This window comes from Cuculus canorus, chromosome 1, assembly GCF_017976375.1.
Source record: "Cuculus canorus isolate bCucCan1 chromosome 1, bCucCan1.pri, whole genome shotgun sequence".
NCBI classification, from domain to species: domain Eukaryota; kingdom Metazoa; phylum Chordata; class Aves; order Cuculiformes; family Cuculidae; genus Cuculus; species Cuculus canorus.
Window position 1 is genome coordinate 79,476,559 of NC_071401.1, and position 18,940 is coordinate 79,495,498.

The following is an 18,940-nucleotide window of genomic DNA, read 5'->3' on the forward strand; positions in this document are numbered from 1 at the left end:
AAACATAGTATTAGCTGCACTTCTCAAAGAGCTGTTAATTAGATTGTCATGGTTCACAGGAATAGCTGATAGATTTTATTGCCCTTAAGCGCAATAAAAACAAAGCAATTCCGATGTACCAGCAGGGAACAAATCACAAGCTAGCAACGGAGATATGAACTGGGGAGGGATGGGGAAGCATCTTGCAATGGAGTCAGTGATTTTGGTGGTCATTTGTTTCATGGGTCTCAAAAATCTGCGAGGGAAAAATGAATAGATGGATGAATGAAATGACCGATGCAACTAAGATACAGTATCCCTTAAGTTCTCTTAAGTCTACTTTTTTTTTTCACACCTGTCCCATGCTTAGTTCATAAAACCAGGCGAAGGTATCTTGGTACATACATAAATAAATAGACCCCTAGAAACATTGCCAGGATTGGAATTTTATTATTCCACATCAGCCATTAAGTTTTAGGTTAATTCTAATCTTAAAAATCTTTGTTTAGATTTAGTGCAAGTTAATAAAAAATTCTAAAGGTTATCATCAGTTTTGTAGTCATTATTCCTACAGCATCTGAAAAGAAACAGTAGTTTAATTAGAAATATTAGGCAGTCCTTTTCCATAATTAATAAAATCATAGTAAATAAAAAGGGATACTGTGTCCTTTCAGAAACAAACTGACACTATGAGTACGAATAAACTTACTTTAGCATCCTAAAACAAGACATATCACGAAGCAGAAAAAAAAGCAGATAATAGTTAAGGCAGCAAATATTTTTCAACTACTTTCTAAATATTATTTTAAAAAACGTCGGTATAATAGATAATTAAATGCCTTAAATCTTGCAAGTAACACCAAAACATTGTCTCTCATCAACTTGGATTATGTAGCACCAAATCATCACATTTACAACCCCCATTCAGTTCATGCCTAAGACTATTTAGCATTGAAGGAACAAGCTATGAAATTTTAAGTGCAACTTCATTTAAAAGTCCATCAGTGCTTGGAAGTGGCCACCTCTAAGCACTGAGACTGCTTCCAAAATACAGCAGCAAATGAGAAAATGCAAGGGAAAGGCAAGTTAAAACTGAAAACAAGATACTCTGTGCATTAAAAGATACAGTGGGGTTTCTCTCATTGATGAAGTATTTAAATATTCTTGGAACTGCAGCAACAAAGGATGGCAGGATTAAAGATTTACATGTGTATTTTTAACACAAACCCCCCCAAAAGGAGACACCGGTCAAAAGTCTATGTAGCAATTTTAATATAATCTGTTGTTAAGCTCCCAGATTCCTTTGTTGCATTCAGTTTAGACGATGTTGCCTCCTCTGCTCACCAATTTAAAGCCTATATTCTTAACTATAGCAACAGAATTCAGAGTATTTAAACAGAACATAACTCCTCAAGAACTTCAGTGTCTTGAAAGTATTGTAATACAACTTTTCAGTTTCAAATTGACTGGACAGCAGAGAACACTTACAGTTACTCAGTGGTGAAACAGGATATTTACAAAACTATCTGAAAAAAAAGACGTTGCCCAGTAGCTATGAAGAAATACTGTGCACTGCTGCTACTTTAGAATTATCTCCACTGCCAATTCAAAGTTGTGGGTAATTTTCACCAGGCATATACTTAAAGATTAAATTTCCTCAAGTAAATCAAGGTCATTGGCTATGAATTTAAAGCAATGTATTTCAAGGATATTGGCTACTTGTCCATAGAGAGCTCACCAGTAAAAATCAGTATGATTTTTTTAATACTACAGCAGTAACCTTGAGGCAGACATCACTTCCTACATGCAGTCATATAAATTCAAAAGCAACACCTACACAGCTAATGTGTTGTGCTAGAGGAATAATTTAATCAATTGTAACTTTTTTTCTTAAAAGTGAATTACATTATGTTTTGTTCACGTTGTTTTAGGAAGCATCAAACATTTTATTCAATTGTTATGGAAAACATTCTGCAATAATATAATATACACTACCTGCAGCTCAGAATCACCCAAGGCAAACAATGCAAATTTGAAGTATATCAGAACAGATGAGGAAAAAAAAGTCATTCACATGAGACAAAAGTGCATGCAATACTTTATTTCAAACATGCCAGGAAAGCTAATTCATTACCTAGTCATTTAGAAGCAAGCAGCTGTATACAGATAACAAGAAAAACAGCATCTCATTACAGCTCAATGCACAGCATTTTAAGCCAACAGGCATGAAATAATGCAGGCTAAAGCAGCATTAACCAGACATTCAAACACATTGTTAATGTCTTACAGAAAAAAGGCAAACTTGGAAATGGAAAACCACTCCTATGATCTTGTTTTCTAAGATTTCAGAATGCTGCACATCCAATCCAAATCTTTTGTCTAATCCCCTACATCTCCCATTTTTACGTCAGTTTAACATTTGAAAGGTAGTGCATTACCACATATAGCACGTGGAATCAGCTGTTTGTGGTCAGTAACCACCTCCTTGCTAATTAAACAGTTTTCAAAAACAGCATTGGTTTTAGAAAACAAATTTCTTTTTGACAAGGCAAATAGAGGACACAATGCATGCCCTCTCACTCTGCCCACACTTTAATTGAAAGGTACTTATTATATTCATCCTTGTGGCAGTTCTGACATACAAGGCAGTCTGCGCTTAAAACTGGAAATGCCAGTCAAAGGAGACTTATTTCAAGTATGCTGTTAACAGACTTTAAAAAACAAATTCTTTCCAACCCTAACCATCTGTAAAGCAATGGGCTTGTTCTCTCCTTCAGTAGCAGCAATGGTTCAAATACTCACAGGAGTGTTTTAAGCATTTAAATACAAATGTTGTCACTTCAGATTTACATAAGTTGTTCTCTTACCCTAATCAATTCTGCCTTCCTCCTAAGGTCAGTTACACCATCATGCCTATCTCAGAAAAGGCTATGTGCATCTTTAAGATGCAAAGTCTGTGTAGAATTGTAGCATCATTTAATACTTGTGTGTATACACTTTTCACATACTACTGCCTTCACTAGCTTCCCTGCAAATATTAACTTTACCTACAAGTATTAGGTGTATATTTAAATACCACCATAGCTTATTTGAAAGATAAACACAGGTCAAGTCATGTTACAGTATCGGTGCTGCAGTTTATCAATGTTTATGTCAGAAAATTCTACAAAACTTTTAAACATAAGACTTCAGGCTTACACAGTAAAAATGTTAAACCATATACCAACAAACATAAGATTTGTTGAAATGAGACATGTGAAGAGACAACACTGTAAAACAGAGGGGAAAGAGGAAAGTACAACAGCAGAGAATGGATGTGGAACTCTTATTAGATTCAAGATGACTGGATTCACCAGGCTGATGATAATGTTCTGCCATGATTAAGTCACAGGTCTATCTCCTCTGCAATTCTGCATGCATGATGAATGAAGCCATTTAGTACACTGGGACATTAAAGTATTCATGACGTGGCTACAAAAGAAATGTACATATTCTTATACATAATAGAAAGGTGGACAGATATGCAAGAAAATAAAAATATTATCTCACTGTTGTATCTCTGACATGAAAAGGACATTTGATACAGAAATAAAATATTTTGGCTACTCTAGACCTCCAAGGAATGACCATAGTTTCATTCCCTCTATACCTGCATGCAGGGTCCAACAACATACAGGACAACTTCACATAATTATGGTATTATGTAAGTTTAGAGTTTCTCCTAAGCCAAAAAATTGTTTGACATCAAGACACTGTTCCAGAGATGAATCACCCTATATTTGCTCCATTTTAGTCTCTTCTGTAGACATCAACTATTGGCTGCTGTCAGAGACAGGGCACTGGGCTAAGGAAACTTTTGACATCACCTGACATCACCTACCATATCTGCTCTGTTAAACACAGTGCCAACAAGCCTCTAGAACAGTGGTGAGCAGCACCATGCTGGGGCAGTACAGCAGTGGCATCACTTGTGACAAAAATGATATTTCTATCAAAGAGTGCCTGTTTAAAAACTGTAGCTGCCTGAGCCACATCTCACAGCAGGCAAAGTTTTCTTTGCTTTTGAATTATGCTGCTGAACTTACTCTCTTATATTATTAGCATGAACATTAGTATAAAATTAGTTGAAAGATTAGTTAGAAAGCAATCGACAGTCACTTTTTTGTATTAAAATCTGTGCCTTGAAGACAGATGAAGACGTTTTTATTGGTGTAATAGCAATTTCAGCATACCAGCCCCCCACACTCATTACACATCTTTTGCCGAGAAAAGAAAATTTAAAAAGCACAACACACAACTCTGCATATCTACTAGGAACTTTCATGACAAATCAATTAAAATCTTTAATCCATTTTAGACTCCTACCCCCCAAAGATTATTAGTCTTAAAACAGAATTGAGAAAGTTCCCATGACTTCTACACCTAACAATTTCGCCTGTGCCATCTCAATTTATTCACACATTGAAGCTTGTATATTTTTAAACCGTAATCTGCAATTATAAATAAGCACAACAAAAGTATTACAGAAGCTTTACAGGATTTATACTGTTTTTCAGTACCAGTAATCCAAACATTATTCCATAGTAGTTAAAATTATTCTGAACAAGCGAACCACAAATCCAGTAGTTCTCAAAACAATAGCACCCACAGCCCAGTGACAGCTGCAAACAAGTTCTATGAAGTCTGCTGTGATTTTTGCTACAACTCAAAAGAATTCAGTTTTTCATTAAGAACTACAAACATGAATTTTAACTCTTAAAACCACTCAAACTTACTGCTTAATTCAAGTGTCAGCCTACACTTAACTAAATGCTGAGGCATATTCCTAACTGAAAAGGAAATGCATGACAATAGTATACAGAACTAGCCCCAAGGAGTAGGAGCTCTGACCAAAAAGAAAATATTAACTCTAGAATTGTTAGAGCCTCCACAAACAAAAGACTCCCAGAGAGGTACTTATGGAAAATTTCTGCTCTACTTACACTGCTGGCATGATATACATTCACATGAAGACAACTGAAAACCAAGCATTTATTGTTACAATCTCAAATGCCCAATTTTACAGCTTCATATTTTCAGTTTTCACCTATAAAATATATGCACACATGTGATCGTAAATCTCCTCCTTGGAAAAAAAAAAACCAACAAAAAAACCTCATGTCTTCTAGTGTTTCACCTTTGGAAACCTGGAGCCAAAGTTAGTGTCTTCACTGAAATGCTTGTTAAATCTCTTAAGAGATTTCTTCTCAATTTTACCATAGCTCTCTAGACAGAAAGAAGAATGAGCATCTCCTTTTCTAGCACTCTCAAGGCTGATTATCATTCACTGTTGTGTTCAAAGATTATCCCAGGCTGCGCTCACACTTTGGCACACTCTTTAGCGTAGAATCACTGACCATGTTCCCTTTTACATAACTGGTATGAACAAATAACAACATAGAAGTGTTCATTTAATGTTTATTCACTTGTTACCTTCTAGTACTTTTCCAAATTCTGACCTCCTCCACACTCCTAGGTATTCCCCATCCTGTTCTTATTTTCAGTGGTTTATAACTTGAGAAATTAATTGTCTTCAATGTGAAAATTCTGGTACACAAAATTAGATGACTGACTCAAATTACTGTTATGGGATTAGTGTCTCATCTTGACAAACATTATCTACTGATAAAGCATGATAGATTGTCAGATAACAGGAAGAAAGTGGTTATTTCACTGCTGGTAGCTTTTTAGCTTACAGAACATGTAAACACCACCTCCAACTAGACTAGCAATAAACTGACATTAGAGGTGAATCTAAAAGATTAAATGGAAGACAACAGCAACTGAGATATGAAGGGATAAGACAGCAATATTGGGAAATGGAAAACACTGGAGTTTCAGACAGACCTCTGTATTCCCCTGTGGACATCTAAGACCATCACGTGCAGAGAGTCTGAGACTGTGGGCTGCTTGACAAACAACAGAAGGGAAAATAAAGATTTGACAAATTGTCATCACAGAACTACAGTATCTCACAAGCTCCAACTAAAACTTGTTTGTTTTTTTTTTTTTTTTTACTGCATTCCCTGCCACATTGTCTCCAGAGCAATTAGCCTGCTGGTTCAACTATCAAAAAAAAGCAATTTCAGGAAAAGGGCATATGTCAACTTCTACAACCAGAATCTAGAGTACCTTGTTTTCCTTCTGTAAGGCTCTGCAAACCTCAGAACATCTGAGCCTGTGAAGCACACTCTTAACATAGCTAGCTATCTGGATCTAATGAGTTCATAAACAATTTCATCTAGCAGCGAGGGAAGAGGCAATAGTATCCTCAAAGCGCAATGCAATGGCAAACTAACATGGAACACCTCCACTGAAAAAATCATCAGTTATTTAAAAATTTAGATGTAAATGGTTCACCTGACTTTAACACATAGGTCTTCGATCGTAGCTTTGCTACAGCAGTAATAGCTCTACAAGCTGCACATCACAGTTCCACAGTGTTTTGAAGTTACCAGAACCCATGTTTTCCAAACTGACATCTGTGTTTACAACTCATTTTAAAAAGCTAATAATACTATCTGAAATTTCCAGCCTGAATCATTAGAGATGTTTTAAATTAGAAAAACGGTCGTGTTGATTTGAGTCAACAGAACTATTTAGCTAGCCCAACCTAGATGACATTTTTCTCAGCCAACTATGTTATGACCAAGCTAATTAAAAATCATAATCAAACTAAAATTAGAAGGGACTTCATTTAATTCAGTCCCCTAAACGGCATACAAGTAACATTCTTGGAGATACTTAATCTGTTAAAGATATCCAGTGATGGAAACTTTTTAATGCCCCCCAGGCAATCTACTTAAATGCTTCATTAACATCTCCAATGGAAAATTTGTCTATCATGTACTTCAAAATTATTATCTTGCTGCAATTAAAGCTATTTTATATCTGCAGTAGACAAGAAATCAGTCTTAGTTCTTCAGGGGAGAAAGAAAGACAGGGAAAGAAAGAAATGGTCTATGCCCATATAAAAGTAACTCAAGTTCAGTGTTTTGCAGTGCTGCCATTTTACTGACATTCTATAGCAGTGACAGACTTCATGAATACTTGGCACACCAGGGAAAGTTTGCGTAAATTTTTGTATTAACTTCTTTCCCTGAGTATTGGCACAAAGCCTATGAAGAAAAGCCACGTTAAACTGCAGGCAAAAATTATAACAGCTGTCTTTTGATAACTGCTTGGCTTTTTTTTTTTTTTGCCTAGCATCTAAACAGCAGAGAAGATGTAGGACCATGGAGTGCACAGCCGTTCGGAAACAACTCTACAGAAGTAAGCTATTGGGGAAAGGAGGAATAATGGTTTGTTTAGAAACATGAAGTTCTTACAGTAGGAAGACTTGCTAACATTTAGCAAGCACTCTAGCAATGCTTCAGAAGCAATTAATTTTATACTCTACCTCTGAATCTTTATTAGCAAATATATCTAATGAAAGGCTGCTTCAGGAAATTGCTGCTATTCACTCGCATTCTCAGAGATTTAAATAGTAGTGTAACAGCTAACCAAAGACTGGGAAGCAAACTATTCAGAAATTCCAGTTACAAGGTTATTAGGAAAATTCCACTTTACTTTCAAAGGACAACAACGTGCTTTTTCTAAGAACCTAGAAATATCCATGAGGTCTTAAGATGTTTAAAGACCAATATCAACTATGATGCTGTTCCAAGACAAAGAACAATCCTACAAAGTCAATTCCCAGTCAAGATCTTGTCAACAGCTTAGTATACAGAAAGGACAAAAAAAAACGACCCAAATCTAGATTCTGAAACAGCAAATTATGCAAGTCTTATTCAGCAAAGCACCCTAGCATATTACACACTTAAGCTCCAAAACATTACCTCAAGAGACCAGAGCAGGAGGATATGACATAGACCAGCAGTGGCCTGCCTGCCTCCCTCTCAAAAGCAGAAGTAAAAATATCAGCAAGAACCTTACATGCTGTAACTGGATAATAGTGGGTGCTTCCTGCTTCTTAGTTGCTATTCTGATCCACTGGATCAGAGGTGATAATCGCTCTGGGAGGCAGTGCTTTATACCCACCAATCAGTTGCTGTGCAGCCAGATATGAAGAACTGATAGAACCATTCTTACCCTTAAAGATTAGACTAAGTATCCACTAGAGACTCTGCTTCCCTTCCACAAAAACACATTTTAGGCAAATACTACTGCTGAATACTTTGTATTGTGAAGCTAGAGCCAGAATTATTAAAACCACTGAGCTCCCAATCAGATAATCCCAGTGTCTGTATATTTGGCAGTTTTCCAAACTACACACGTAAGGATTCATTAATGCTTTCTTCCATTTTCTTCCAACACTGCACTGCAGCTACAGGTTTGCATTACTTACTCCCCTTCTCTCAAGGAACCAGTTCTTAAACTGCAGGACTATCTTTGAAGGGATGACCAGAATATACTGCAGTAACAAGCCATGTCACATCCAATATCATTCAGCTTCCATGGCAATGGCATTTAAGCATTTCCCTTCCTTCCTGCTCCTGCTGTACTTTGCCTTCTTATATTACAGTTGTTTGGACAAATATTTGCAGGGCCAAACTGTAAACATGGAAAAGAAAAACTGCTGCCTGTACGGTTTTAGAAATGAGCAATTTAAATTGGATCACTTTAAGTGCATCTGAAATCCAGTTCTACAGCAGCTATATAAACAGTTTCTGTGGCAAAAAGGAAAAAGGGAAGGAAAGGAGAATTGAAAACTCCATAGGTCAGTACTGCTGCTGAAGCTCCTTGCCCCACTGACTCAAGTCAATGGCAGGGATGTAGTATAAGACAGGTGAATCAGAACTTACCTAACTGTGCTAGTTCACTTGAGGTTTCACAATAGACATGAGTAGACAAGCTACACGGGGAACACTGTCTTTTAAAAACACTTAAGATATACTGGGATTCCTAAAAAACTAAAGGCAATTTAAGTTACACTATTAGCTAGTAAAAGTCCTGGCTGTCACGAAAAGCAGCTGCTTTTTACCTCCCTTTCTCAATGCCACTGCTTTCCTCCACTTGGCACTTCCCCCATGCTCTCCTGCATATACTTAGTCTTAGCAAACAAACAAGGAGCTACATAAACACAGGACAAGTAGATCAACACAAGCGCCACCACAAAGGTGGCAGCAGGAATGGATTTGGCCTTTTCAACAAGAGTGACGGTCAGCATGATTTTAGGTGATGAAGAAACTGCACCCTGACTCAAGTCCATGACTTTACCACCTGTAAACTGCCCCTAATAGAAAGCCCAAGTTCTATTCAGCAGAATTAGAGAGTGCAATTAAAAAAAATTCACCCTGACTAGTTGTATATCACTTAGGTTTTTCAACATTATACAAGGATTACCTTAAAATTCACCAAATTCTGTATGGAATAGATTGCCTTTAAATACGTGGCTTATTAAAGTTGCCATACGGCACATGTAGAACTCACACTAGTTCACAAGTGATTATCTTTGAAACAGCCCTCTAAACCACAATATCTACTCAGTTAGAGCTTGTTCACACTTGACAGAATAACACAGATTAAGTAATTTGAAGCTGTATAACCCATTAGTTAAATATTAGGTTAATCCAACACAGAAGCTATGAGCAAAACTCCTCCCCTTGCCCAAAGACAACCTTTACTACCTCAGATGATCTTTACCATAGATCTTCATTCCTATATATAAGCTGCAGTTCCTTCCTGCCAGCAAACTATCCCCATCTTTTATTAGGTGCGACCATCTACCCGCCTCTCTCTGCTCATCCCATCGGACGTCATCCCCATTTCTCCATATTCTGTGGAGTCATGATAATTGTGTAAATTAAGCTCTGTATGCAAAAACTACTCTTTCACTCCTTCCAAAGAACAGTATCAGAAGAAGTATCCTATGGGCATCCGATAACGACATTGGTTAAACTAATGGTGACAAAGCACATTTCTTCGAGTAAAGCTGTGCCCATACATAGAATTCATCATGGACATGCTGTAGACAAGTAAACTGAAGTCACACAAAATTCTCCAAGTCTGATCTTGCATATTCCAGAATAGGCCTTTATAGCCATGCAAGATGACAAAAAAGATTTAAGACTAAATAAAAGCTCTATGTTAAGCATAGGCCCAAAACAATATAAATACTTTTTAAAGTTCTAATCACAAGGAAACTTTTACAGTTGCATTATTAATACTAGCCTCACCACAAGACTCACACTCTTTGTACATGTACTTGTTATCATGAAGAAGACAGAAAGCAGTAAACACGGGGAAAAACACTCTGGAACAAAGTCAAGCTTGAGCATTTAAGTTCGTATTGTTGTTTTAGTATACATCCAAACTCATATAAGAAATTCTATTTTGAACAAATGACTTGTAAGCTTCCTAAATTCTACAGGTCTAACATGCAATCAGGTTCTTATCTACTCTTCACTTCCCAAAAGAGATCAACAGCTGTATCATATGCTAGGTAATTTTTAAGTGGTAAAAATAGCCAAACACCAACAGTGACTTTGATTTTGAACATGTTATAAAATATTTGTCTACTGTGATAGTTTCCAGACAAAAGAAAACTAAATCCTCATGTTTATAAAGCTGCATGTGAAATTAGATCTATTACTGCAGTTCCACATTACAAAAGCCGATTTGTTCACTGAACTACTTGTTTATCATAATATCAAATAAGCAGCAGACTAATTACATTTTCTCCAGCAAATCATTTTCATGTGTGTTTTGAACCTGCCTTATGTAAAATAAAATCTTACCTTTATTAGTAGGACTGCCACAATGTATTCCACTTATGCTTTGGACAAAAATATGTTGCAATGCACTATATATGCAAATAAGCTTTGTTCTGTCATGCAGCATCCGGCACTTGATACATAGTCAATTGCAGCAGCACCCAGTCTTTTTAGGGCCAATTTTCTTTGCACAGCAGATGTAAACAGCTCATTTTCCAGTAAATACACATTTACATGGGCTCATTGTAAGTAAACAAAGCCAAACATCTGTTTAGTTATTAGTTATGGTATCCATTTCTCTATCTTGCATTATCCCACTTAATTATCAACACCAAGGAAAGCTAATAGAAGTCAGACACTTGAAGTTGATGCGGTTAGTACAAAAAAGGAAAATAACAGGTAACACTCAAAGCACTTTTCAAAGACCATCATGCAAGTGTTGCAGGAAGTTAGGCCCATCACCCATTTTCTATTTACCCTTGCAAGGACTTAATTACACGTGCAGCAGTCTTCGCATAGCACCCATTTAATCCATGCCACCAAAATGGTAAACTTTGTAGTTACCAATCATTTAGATGGGGGTCAAAAGGACTAATGCCTTAGATTGTTCTTAATCATAAGATATCCTCAGACAAACCTCCCCAGTCTTCGTTCTGGCTCTACAAACACAAAATCAAGCAGCAATGAAAATGTAATACCAACTATTTAAAAAAAAAGAAAAAAACAAAACACCCAACATCCACCCAATTATTTACAGCTTATTTCCATTTAAAACAATAGTTAGAAAATATTCTAAACTATATGCAAATGAAATTCAGTTATTTCACCCAAACATCTTTCAGCTACTGTTACTTCCTAGGTTAATACAAATTATTAGGTCTTGCTAAAAATCCACTAGTAAGAAAGCAAAAATCAGAAATGCATCAGTAAAGGCCATCTGTTCAAAGGTTGCAAATAGATGCCTTAAAAAAAATCCTCAAGTTTTTTCCATTTCTTAAAATGACAAAAGGATACTAGCATTTTAGAAGAGTAAGTTCAAAAGTTGTTTAGAAAGCTTCGCCTGTGCTTGAAGGAATATTAATTCAAACATTTTTTTAAAAAGAAAACTTAAGATCAGTTATTATGATAACAGATCGAGAGCATAATAGAATAGGATGCTACCAAATTTATATATATTTAATTCAGCGACAAAGTTTCACATAGTATTATTAACACTGATACTAAAGTAAGATTTGTTTCAAGAAAGGAAACAAGAGTTTCATTCAACTTATCTACCATCTCTGATATAATTTAAACAATTGAATTCAAGAGCTATTAATCATATTCACTTTTAAGTCATCACTGTTACTTGCTGAGCTGTATATGATAAGCCATTTTCATGTAGTAATGCTTGGTGCGAAAAGTTGAATTTTTTCACTGTAATCCATCTGTTAAATCAATAAATCAAACATACTTCAATTTCTAAAATAACTAAACAACAGGTCTTCTCAGACTTTTGTCTTTTTAAAATACAATTTTCAGATTTAAGACACGTTTAATGCATCTGGATGTCCATCACCAGACTGTTGCCGGACAGCTTGGCAAGAAAACACCACTGCTCCCTTTAAAATAATAAATAAAAGTCCCAAAACACACACCAGCAATGTGCCTCATCTGTACAACGCACAGATAAGACCAGAAAGAAATGAGAAGCTAAAAAAAAACAAACACAATGTGATGCCTCCAGGAACATTCATATTCTTTTCACCTACTCTTCCGCGGCACTCTAAAACCACCTTCACAGATAGTGAAAATTTTAGGAAAGGTTAGTATCACTGCAACATGACATCTCAGACACCACAGTAAAAATGGTATTTTCTCCTCACTATCTCAAGGTTCAAACATTAACATTGCTTTTTTCAGCATTCTGCCAGATTCAGGGAACATGTTCTATTAAAATGCAGATTAATGTGCTCATTCAGAAAGAGTATCTAATTTTGAAGATAAGATACTCCTTACTGTCAAGCAGCTTCCTGCAATTGCTCACTGAATTTACTACGTTTATTGACCAAAAGCACACGACCAAGCTCCTGAAAACAGCTATAGCATATGCAGCAGTGCTAAAATTTTTATCATTATTACTCTGATGCAGTGCTCCTGCAGACAGGAAGAAAAAAAACATCTCTAGAGAAAAACCTATCAGTTCAGTGTACAGATAATAAATATACCCTTAATAAAATTATAATCTATGAGGAGTTTGGGGGACTTAATATGCCCTCAACGGTTCTACAAGGACTGCTTATATCAATGAGTGATTGACTTCACAGGTAGTTTTGCAAAGTGGATATAGTTGATTAGTACTGGAATTCACATCAAAGCGGGTACCAAATAGTTACTAGACAGCAAGGACTTCACAAATACTAATTTGTTTTATAAATGAGACTACCTAGTGTTTCTATTTACAAAACTCACCGAATGTATATTTAATACTTAAGACTTCTTCCTCACAACCTGTTGATTAAGAACTTCTAATCAGCATTTCATTTGTTTAACAGTATGCACTACTCATGCATACACACCAAACAAAAGTCAGGAAATGGAGAATATTATGAAGATGCATTTACTAAAACGGTATTGTAAAGGTCTGCACAGAAGCTGCTCAGATGAAAAGCAGATTGCTTTCAGCATTTTCAATTCATAAAGCCAAGGATACATTAAGATCTAACAAAAAGTTTCTGGAAAGACAACTGGATTTCTAAAGCACTTAGAAATCACAGCCTGCAAATCTATGATAAATTCCAGGCATCACTGACACATCCAGAAAGCCCAGAAACTTCACAAAGAACACTAATAAACTTAACTACATTTAAAAAAAAAAATAATTAAAAGACTCACAGACCAATACAATATTTAAGTCATCAGAAAAAAAAGCAGCCTGAGAATGGGAGGAGCGTGAAGTATTGGACAATAACTTCCCAGACACTCAATGCCAGTTTTTCAAGAGACATTTAGATCTGGAAAGGTTATCTTCCCCTCCTGCCGTTCCTACTCGGGAGAAAAACAAAGATACAAGTTCCACTACTAAATTTCTGGATGAACTCCTATTAAACAGGAGAGTAAGATTTGTTAAGTATTTGCAGGAAAGCCTACTCCACAGGACAAGGAGGAGAGCTCAAAAATATCTATTAAAAACATAGAAACACTTCTGAAAAAAAGTGTACAGACCTGTCTGCTACTATTAAATTTACAGCTAGTTGTATTTAGAGGCTTGTTTCAAAGAGAACTTTCCTGTGATTCGTGATTATGCGTATTCTTACAGTTCATTCCATCTAAAGTCCAGATGAATGTATTAGTACTTATGAAGCTAAAAGGACTTCTTAAAAAAACCTGTTGGTTAGTCTTATCAGTGATTTTATGAACTCCGTAGTCTACAGTATGGTCAATGACAAGCAAGACAGCCATAAGCAAATATATGAAGCAAGAAAAGCAGCTCTATAAAGATTTTAAGTCACATTTTGCTTGAACTGAATGCTGCAAAAAGCAGTGATTAACAAAACATAATAAAGAACAGATGATAGCATGACAAGGTTTGGAACTTTAACTGACGTATTTGAAAACGCAACCCTTGTGCAGTTCCACACAAACACTTTGTAACTTTCGTATCACCTCGCTCTCCATCCTTCTAAAACTAAATTTAAGCAGCAGTGTAGTTTATGACCATAAGAATAACCCTGTGTCATAACTGAAGAACAAATATGGGAATTTTCCTAAGACAAGGTACAAACAAATTCTTCCGAAGCAAAGCACATTATATACACAATGTTATAGAGAGCTCGACTGTAGACAAACATGTATAGAAGGCCTACTTCATTCAATAATTATCTGTTCAACTGATGTGGGGAAAATAAAAATAAGAGCAACTGACCCCTTTACTTACGGCCAATACACTTTATCTTGTTTGATTTATATGTTTTGTGACAAAACTATACAAGTCTTTAAGAACAATTCAAATTTTAGTCCCAAGACTAGAGTAAAAACCCCACCCACCTACCACACAGTATCTTGCAAAAAGCCATTTCCACACACAAATATTTCTTTACCTACTACTTCAAAATGTGGGTGCTTTTTAGAAGCACAATCAAGAAACATGTAATATCACAAAAAAGAAAGAAATTATATGCATTCCCAAACTGGACTTATTTATTCTGCTAATGTATAGACTTTACCTAACACATACAATTAGAAACAGTTTTAGTCCAGGTTCTTAAATAATGTCTAGAACCAACACCATAAATAAGCTCACTTTATTCTTAAATAAATCTGTGGGAGTCAATACCTTCACTATAAATGGACAAAGCATACACTTCATATTTAAACAAAAAGATCAAAAATTTAACTGCATTACAACCTCTTTCCTGCTAAATATCCAACATCCACAGGGAAGGAAGTCTGAAATACATTTTACAAAAGTGCCAGCTACCAAAACACTATAACAACTTACCACATCTTCCACAATTTGGGATTCCCAATCAAAAAACTGCAGCAATCTCCTAATCCTTAAGTAACTCTTAGGTGCCCACACAAGTTTTCTAAAGTGTAATTACAGATTTTTATCTATGCCTAAAATCAAACACCTAAGTGTAAAGAACTGACCAGCCAAGCTGACTACCTGAAACAGAGCCAGAAGTCACACACGAAGAACAGACCACAATCAAGGCAGTCAGATCTCCAATACAATCAAGATTTCATTATTAATTCTTGCTTCACATCAGAAGGAATACCAGTATAGCCCAGGTGAATGTCACTGCCAACTTAGGAAGGCAGTCTATTTCAGTAGTCTATATTTAAGAGCTAACATTGAGTAAAGATTGAATTAATTGCATTAAATATGGGTAGAGACTAGTAAGAAACAGACGCTTCCAGTGGCTGCTTCACCAAACCAGAGAAAAAAAAAATAGACTCCCACCTACTCCAGGCTTTAGTAACAGGGATTGTCTTTTGTCATTGCAAACGCTAAGGTTCCTTTATTTTGTCACATCTCAAGGACAACCTAATACTATCTCTCCACCATTATGCTTAGCTTTAAACTTACAGTTTCCAATTAGCCTATTTTGTCTCCAAGAGAAAAAAACCCCACTTCATGGCATATGTAGGAAATTCACCCAATTTTCTTTTCCAGAGATGCTTATTCTAAAATGAAAAGCGTAAGTCTACATAGCAACCCTAAGCATCTAGGACAAGTCAGCTGACATTAGCAATTTGAGCACCCTTCTGGATACAGGATGAGGCGAGAGCTTGAAATAGCAAAAGGAAATAAGGTTAGTTGATGGAGTAGCTATTATTCTTCATGTAGAAGGACTAGCAGATACTACCTTAGGCCAAACTGCAAGATCCTAAGAAAAAATACACTCACGTAACTTTTAAACTTTTAATCATTACTAAAATAGCGATGGGAACAAGTGTGATTTGTCAATAGAACTACTGTCCTTTTCACTGAAATACCACTTCTAAAACAAAAGATATGTCTTTAAGTATTTTAGATGTTCTGCAATCACCTACTAGAAGAATACACACTTTCTACAAAGGAATAGTGGTGGACAAAATGGGGATAATTCCCAAAACACTTTTGCATGAACTACACAGAACAAATAACAAACAATTTTCACTCAAAGCCAAAATTTAGGAACTTTTTTTTACAAATGAAGATATGCGAGTCTGTACAGTTTTGCATTAATACGCAAAAAACTGCCTCATTTAGATATAAGAATTAACTCCTTAATTTTACCAGGTTAGCACAGTGCATGACCATGAACTTCCAAGCACCATAGTGAATTACTTGGACTATCAAATAAAAACAGCAATTAAAACATCTAATTAAAAAAAAAATCCTCTTTTTTATAAAACATATTCTATTACTAGCTTCATGCCTTAAAAAACTAAGTGTTATGAAATCATGCACAATCTTTTAGCTGTTCCACACACTACATGTATATAACTCATGCAAGAACATACTGCATCTGCCAATTTTCTTCCCTCAGTATAATCAAGTTGTTCAAACAAGCAAAAAGACCATCTTTGCAGAAACGCATGCCTTCATAATCGCTAGTTAAGTATTTAAATTTTTTATACCAAACAAGATATAAAATTATCAAATCGACACACAACAGCGTTCTTTTGAACAGAAGCATCTCTAGTAATAGATTTACCACAAAGCATGGAAGCACTGGAATAATTAGTTTTTACTACAATTCACATGGATAGCACAGCCAGTACTGACAATTTTGTAAATTAACAGGTGGCAATAAAGGGGGGGGAAGGGTGTGCCTTTGTAATGAATATTTGAACTGAGCACATTCTTGAAGTGCTAACAAGAAAAGAAAGGTAAAAAGGATTAAAAAGTTACTATGTTTCAGTCACACAAACCCTAGCAGTTAGTTAAGTGGACTGCACAGCACCAAGAACTTAATGACAAATCAAAGTAGGTGCTCAGAAACAGAAGCATATTCTGGAAGACTGCCACCAAAAATGCAAGTAGTCAAAGCTATTAAGCACTCATTCACTATCTAACAATTTATGCATCTGCATATTTAACATCACACGAACAGCCACTTAATGTACTTGCAATTTTCTTTTGTTTAAGTGTTCTTTAAGGTACATTATACATTAATGTATGTAGCATCACTAATTAACAATGTTGTGTATTCAACAATTATTAATAATCTTTAAATTAGGTAATAAGAGTATTCAGGGCTAAATAAAAGTCCTTTTGTTGGACATAATTAGAATCTGACAGTCAAAAACAAAGACACAACCACCCTATCAGAAATGGTTTGTACTTGACATTTTATTCTAGGAGCTTCGAAACACTCTGAGAAGCAGAAACTCACTGAAAATACCAAGAAGGCTCCAGTTGTGACAAACTTATTTTAACAACCCTCTTTAAACTCAGCATGCATGTAGCATCAGGCTGACAATAATAAAACCTCTCAAGGAAGAGTCCAACTTTATTGGAAGTTCAATCTAAATATGAACTCAGACTTTTACAGGTTTTATAAACCAAAAATCAGATATACGAACTAGTTTTATACTTGATACAGGGTCAACAGTATAACTAAGAATGAAAACCACAGAACTCAAATATAAGACTACAGTGGTAGTGTGGTTAACTGTTACATTCCAATTTAATCAGAGAAGATTTAATAAATCTAGACAGAACAGAAAAATCTCAGAGATGGAGAAAGGAATGATAAACAGTGTTAAGCTATCAGGGCAAGGGAAAAACGTCTCCCACTGAAAACATGGTACTTCCTTATGTGTAAAATTAATTTGAAATTACATTAAGTGTAAAAAGAGAACGCTAATTGTTTGGATGGAAAAGATCGGTAATTAATTCCTAGATGTAGTATGCTTTTTCACTTTAGAAGAGCCCTAAGAAAACTGTGGAAAAAAAAATCAAAACCAACTAGAAAAAATACAGTAATTCATGTATTATTAACTGCATTTGCAAGAAATATATGGGAATAGATAACTAATGTTACACATTTTCACTTAAAGAGCAGCAAAAGACTAATAGAATAAATGGATTATGCCCCCTCCCTCTGCAAATTGCAACAGGACTTCTTGTTAAACTAATTTCTTCTAAGAGTAAGGGGCTTAACAAAAGCTGCATCAGAGCACAGGCAGTAAACAAGCACATGTATTTCCTTCCTAGAAAAACAGGGTAACAAACATGAACAGTAGCTGATCTTGTTCATGTTAACTAGCTGTTAACAGACAAGAACTTTAATGTGCTGTGGATTTGCCTGCACTCTGAAAGGATTACAAACACAGCTACATGGGTAAAGAACATTGTGTTTCCCCATCCTATTAACATCAACGTTCAGTAAAGAGTACCAAGCTGAGCATAGAACGCTTACATGAAAATTAAGCGATTAACTCAGAGGATGAAATAGATTGAAGGTTTTCATGAAGGAAAAAACAGAGTAACATTTTCATAAAATCTTAGCAGTGAACATAATTTTAGAATTTTGCTTTTTTAAAAAATTAGAGTTCATCATCCCTGTTAATCCCTATGTTCCACTGACTTACATACAAGACTGACTATTCCTCCAGCACACTAGAAATTTGTGAATTCCACGTAGATATCCAATGACCTTAGCACTGAATTCAAGACTACAGCAATTAAGGAAAAAAACCACAATCAAAAAAACCCCAACATAGGATGGAGA

General features: G+C 35.6%; 1 protein-coding gene across 5 annotated transcripts in view; it reads right to left on the minus strand.

The window, feature by feature from the left end:
- AP1S2 (adaptor related protein complex 1 subunit sigma 2) overlaps positions 1–18,940 on the minus strand; it is a 32,037-nt gene that overhangs the window by 2,172 nt on the left and 10,925 nt on the right. For 2 of the 5 annotated variants that reach the window (XR_008453137.1, XR_008453136.1), the window contains one exon: positions 689–3,450. The exons of 1 other annotated variant lie outside the window; for it this stretch is intronic. The gene's annotated coding sequence lies outside the window, so the exon portion shown is untranslated. Of the gene's footprint in view, positions 1–688; positions 3,451–11,297; positions 11,393–18,940 lie in introns of all 5 variants that reach the window. 2 more of the 5 variants (XR_008453130.1, XR_008453123.1) reach the window with 2 other exon arrangements.